The sequence below is a fragment of the Oncorhynchus gorbuscha genome, unplaced genomic scaffold (assembly GCF_021184085.1).
Source record: "Oncorhynchus gorbuscha isolate QuinsamMale2020 ecotype Even-year unplaced genomic scaffold, OgorEven_v1.0 Un_scaffold_3087, whole genome shotgun sequence".
In the NCBI taxonomy this organism is placed as follows: domain Eukaryota; kingdom Metazoa; phylum Chordata; class Actinopteri; order Salmoniformes; family Salmonidae; genus Oncorhynchus; species Oncorhynchus gorbuscha.
The window spans coordinates 26135-32500 of NW_025747429.1; the positions used below are offsets into that span (position 1 = coordinate 26135).

At 41.1% G+C, this 6366-nt stretch overlaps 1 pseudogene; it reads left to right on the forward strand.

The window, feature by feature from the left end:
* The window catches only part of LOC124027310, a 25906-nt pseudogene continuing 19540 nt past the window's right edge, over positions 1-6366 (forward strand).

The following is a 6366-nucleotide window of genomic DNA, read 5'->3' on the forward strand; positions in this document are numbered from 1 at the left end:
ATGCATTATAATGGCATGAAGCCCTCTGTGGACACCGTAGGATCCCATGCCTTATAATGGCACAAAGCCCTCTGTGAACTCCGTAGGATCCCATGCCTTATAATGGCACAAAGCCCTCTGTGGACTCTGTAGGATCCCATGCCTTATAATGGTACAAAGCCCTCTGTGAACTCCGTAGGATCCCATGCATTATAATGGCACGAAGTCTCTCTCCTCTCAGTGGAGCGGACTTGAAGTGTGAAGGTTTCAGAACCCCACATTTGCATAGGAGGTGACGTGACACATTTTCTGGCCTAAAGACGGGTTAGTTGACAACGTTATAAAAACACGAGATCGCCAGCTTGTATTCCTTCAAAAAACGTAAATGAGGCCCTGCTGGTCCAACGCTCTTACCACTAGGCTACCCTGCCGCCCCAATGAGGCCCTACTGGTCCAATGCTCTTACCACTAGGCTACCCTGCCGCCCCAATGAGGCCCCCCTGGTCTAACGATCTTACCACTAGGCTACCCTGCCGCCCCAATGAGGCCCAGCTGGTCCAATGCTCTTACCACTAGGCTACCCTGCCGCCCCAATGAGGCCCAGCTGGTCCATCGCTCTTACCACTAGGCTACCCTGCCGCCCCAATGAGGCCCCGCTGGTTCGTTCAGCCCTTCCTATGTGGAAAATAAATGGGGAAAGAATGGAATTTAGGAATAAATGCTGAAAATAAGGTCTGAGTTTATAAAGGCTGAGGAGATCTTATACGGTTTGTTCTATGAGATAATAGCAGTCAGTTAACACGACCTTTATGAATTATGAAGCTTGTTTTGATTACATAAATGCTCCAAAATTCACAAAAAGTGACATGATCTCTTGGAGATTATCTCGTAGAACAAAAGGTCTAAGCCTGTGAACCAAACGTTTTTCTCAAAACCCTCCAAAAAACCACCATTCGTTTCCCCATAGCCTTTGTCCAACGAGCCACGGCGGAGTTAGTGCCTACAGAAAGACGCCATGACTGTGGCTCTCCATGGGGCAGAAGTCTATGTGTTGTGATTCTGTTCGGCCAGATAGCTAGTAACATTGACAAGAAGCTGCCGTGTGGGGAATCGTACTGTAGGTGGCTCGTTTCGTCTCGTTTCGGGCTGGTTTCATCTTGTTCTTGATACCATGTCTCGTCTATGCTAATAGAAAAGGTTGAGGGATGGAGAGAGAGAGGAAAAGGAAGCAGTGAGAGAAGGCAGTAGGCCGAAATTACAAGCTGTAACTGAGGCAGGAAGAACTACAAACTGTAACTGAGGCAGGAAGAACTACAAACTGTAACTGAGGCAGGAAGAACTACAAGATCTAACTGAGGCAGGAAGAACTACAAACTGTAACCTATATCAAAGGCAGGAAGAACTACAAACTGTAACTGAGGCAGGAAGAACTACAAACTGTAACTGAGGCAGGAAGAACTACAAACTAACTGATATCAAAGGCAGGAAGAACTACAAACTGTAACTGAGGCAGGAAGAACTACAAACTGTAACTGAGGCAGGAAGAACTACAAACTAACTGATATCAAAGGCAGGAAGAACTGCCCACTAGTAGGCTTGGGTGATATACCATATACCGGGGTATTTCTAAATACTGACGGTATGTGCGTGATACTCCACTGCTTATAAATAAGTTGAGTATAACTATGTGTCAAATAAATGATATGCAGATCAGGGCTCCAGTCATGCATTTGATTTCCTAACTTGCTAAGTGGCTAAATGTCAAGATCAAACTTCTTGGTTACAGCAGAGATATTCAACCCCCTCCTGGATCAAGATCCCTGTTGCCTAAATTGTTAAGTGAAAAGCGCCCCTTGTGTATAATTGCGTTAATATCGTAAACCGTGGTATGGTACATAAACGGTATGAACATCTCTCTTCCCGCTCTCTCCACCCTCTCTCTCTGCTCTCTCCCCTCTCTCCCCACCCTCTCCCCCTCTCTCTCTGCTCTCTCCCTCTCTCCCCACCCTCTCCCCTCTCTCCCCACCCTCTCCCCCTCTCTCTCTGCTCTCTCCCCTCTCTCCCCACCCTCTCCCCCTCTCTCTCTGCTCTCTTTCCTCTCTCTCGTCTCTTCCCCCCTCTCTCTCCTCTCCCCCCTCTCTCCCCTCTCTCTCTCTCCCTCTCTCTCTCCCCCTCTCTCTCCTCCCCCTCTCTCCCCTCCTCTCTCTCTCCTCTCCCCCCTCTCCCCCTCTCTCTCTCTCCTCAGCACCTCCAGATGACTGTGCAGGCCCTGCAGGATGAGCTGAGAACTCAGAGAGATCTGAATCAGTTGTTCCAGCAGGACTGTAGTGGAGGGAGACCTGGAGAACCTCTGTCATTCGAACCCACTGAGGAGAACTTCCACAGGCTCCAAGCTGAACACCAGAGACAGGTGAGGTCTAGTTTCAGAAAGCTGAGTCCTGATCTAGGATCTGTTCATATATAATCTAATTAGCACTCCTATTCAGAGATACTTTCTGGATAAGGGCCCAGGTTTATTTTCACTTTTAATTTTTTTAAACAAGTTTTTCCATTTAAGTTTACACAGAATGGAAATGTGTCTTTGGCGCTCTGGTTTACAGTGAACATTTACATGTCAGTTCATCAGAGTCGTATTTAGGATTCTGTACTTTATACAGCATCATGTTGTTCACACTACTTTATACAGCATCATGTTGTCCACACTACTATATACAGCATCATGTTGTTAACACTACTTTATACAGCATCATGTTGTTCACACTACTTTATACAGCATCATGTTGTTCACACTACTTTATACAGCATCATGTTCACACTACTTTATACAGCATCATGTTGTTCACACTACTTTATACAGCATCATGTTCACACTACTTTATACAGCGTCATGTTGTTCACACTACTTTATACAGCATCATGTTGTTCACACTACTTTATACAGCATCATGTTGTTCACACTACTTTATACAGCATCATGTTCACACTACTTTATACAGCATCATGTTCACACTACTTTATACAGCATCATGTTGTTCACACTACTTTATACAGCATCATGTTGTTCACACTACTTTATACAGCATCATGTTCACACTACTTTATACAGCATCATGTTGTTCACACTATCAGCATCATGTTCACACTACTTTATACAGCATCATGTTGTTCACACTACTTTATACAGCATCATGTTGTTCACACTACTTTATACAGCATCATGTTCACACTACTTTATACAGCATCATGTTGTTAACACTACTTTATACAGCATCATGTTCACACTACTTTATACAGCATCATGTTCACACTACTTTATACAGCATCATGTTCACACTATTTTATACAGCATCATGTTGTTCACACTACTTTATACAGCATCATGTTGTTCACACTACTTTATACAGCATCATGTTGTTCACACTACTTTATACAGCATCATGTTGTTCACACTACTTTATACAGCATCATGTTGTTCACACTACTTTATACAGCATCATGTTGTTCACACTACTTTATACAGCATCATGTTGTTCACACTACTTTATACAGCATCATGTTGTTCACACTACTTTATACAGCATCATGTTCACACTACTTTATACAGCATCATGTTCACACTACTTTATACAGCATCATGTTGTTCACACTACTTTATACAGCATCATGTTGTTCACACTACTTTATACAGCATCATGTTGTTCACACTACTTTATACAGCATCACGTTCACACTACTTTATACAGCATCATGTTGTTCACACTACTTTATACAGCATCATGTTCACACTACTTTATACAGCATCATGTTGTTCACACTACTTTATACAGCATCATGTTAACACTACTTTATACAGCATCATGTTGTTCACACTACTTTATACAGCATCATGTTGTTCACACTACTTTATACAGCATCATGTTGTTAACACTACTCTATACAGCATCATGTTCACACTACTTTATACAGCATCATGTTGTTCACACTACTTTATACAGCATCATGTTGTTAACACTACTTTATACAGCATCATGTTCACACTACTTTATACAGCATCATGTTGTTAACACTACTTTATACAGCATCATGTTGTTCACACTACTTTATACAGCATCATGTTCACACTACTTTATACAGCATCATGTTCACACTACTTTATACAGCATCATGTTCACACTACTTTATACAGCATCATGCATCATACAGCATCATGTTAACACTACTTTATACAGCATCATGTTAACACTACTTTATACAGCATCATGTTGTTCACACTACTTTATACAGCATCATGTTCACACTACTTTATACAGCATCATGTTCACACTACTTTATACAGCATCATGTTCACACTACTTTATACAGCATCATGTTGTTCACACTACTTTATACAGCATCATGTTCACACTACTTTATACAGCATCATGTTTACACTACTTTATACAGCATCATGTTCACACTACTTTATACAGCATCATGTTCACACTACTTTATACAGCATCATGTTGTTCACACTACTTTATACAGCATCATGTTCACACTACTTTATACAGCATCATGTTCACACTACTTTATACAGCATCATGTTCACACTACTTTATACAGCATCATGTTCACACTACTTTATACAGCATCATGTTGTTCACACTACTTTATACAGCATCAGTTCATCACTTTATACAGCATCATGTTCACACTACTTTATACAGCATCATGTTCACACTACTTTATACAGCATCATGTTGTTCACACTACTTTATACAGCATCATGTTCACACTACTTTATACAGCATCATGTTCACACTACTTTATACAGCATCATGTTGTATACAGCATCACACTATTTCATTTGTCAGAAGGCATAATAATAATTCTGTAAGGGTTTCCTTAGGTGAAGTAGAGGCGGACCAAAATGCAGCGTGGTTTCTTTGATTCATGTTTAATAACAAAAAGATAAACACGAACACTACAAAACAATAAACGTGGAAAACCAAAAACAGCCCTATATGGTGCAAACACAGAGACAGGAACAATCACCCACAAACACAGTGAAACCCAGGATACCTAAATATGGTTCCCAATCAGAGACAATGACTAACACCTGCCTCTGATTGAGAACCATATCAGGCCAGACATAGAAATAGACAAACAAGACATGTAACATAGAATGCCCACTCAGCTCACACCCTGACCAACCAAAACATAGAAACATACAAAGCAAACTATGGTCAGGGTGTGACAAATACATCTGAATAACTTGAGGAATGTAATGCTAATGGACATAAAACAGTACAACAAGTATATAGAACTAACTAACCTCATTTAGAAATATCACTATCACGTCATGTTTCCCCTACGGGTATCAATAAAGTTAATTGAATCGAGCGTGAATTATTGTATATAAATAACGTTTGATTGAATCTAATCTCTAGGCTAACTAAGTTCATTTAGAAATAACACAAACATGCTGAGAAGTAGCTTGGATTCAGGAGTTGACATTTACTGAAAGGAGGTGTGTTGTGTTCTCCCATGTAAATTGAATTGAATTGAATCTTACTGTTACGTTTCAGGAGAAGACCCAGATGCAGACACTGTTAAAATAACAAAAGTTTATTACAGATCAGAGGTCAGTAATCCAGATCAGAGTCCATAAGGTACAGAACAGCAGGCAGGCTCAGGGTCAGGGTAGACAGAATGGTAGCTCAGTTGGTAGAGCATGGCGCTTGTAACGCCAGGGTAGTGGGTTCGATCCCCGGGACCACCCATACGTAGAATGTATGCACACATGACTGTAAGTCGCTTTGGATAAAAGCGTCTGCTAAATGGCATATATTATATATTATTATATTTGGTAAAAACTGGGAAACTAGAAAACAGGTACTAGAAAATGCACGGCCCCAATGTGTAGGAATAGTTAGGAACTAGAAAAAGAGAGGAGCAAGGGAAAACGCTGGTAGACTTGACAAACAAAACAAACTGGCAACAGACAAACAGAGAGCACAGGTATAAATACACAGGGGATAATGGGGAAGATGGGCGACGCCTGGAGGGGGGGGGGTAGAGACAATCACAAAGCTCGGTGAAACAGATCAGGGTGTGACACTTTCCTCTAGGCCAAAGAGATTAATGCAGTTGTATTTAGTTTCATCTAACCTCTTGGCCAAGGAAAATACCATTTGGATGACTTGTATTGAATGTAACCTCCAGGCCATAGAGATGAATACTGTTTGGTTGAAATGTATTGAATGTAACCTCCAGGCCATAGAGATGAATACTGTTTGGTTGAATTGTATTGAATGTAACCTCCAGGCCAAAGAGTTGAATACTGTTTGGTTGAATTGTATTGAATGTAACCTCCAGGCCATAGAGATGAATACTTTTTGGTTGAAT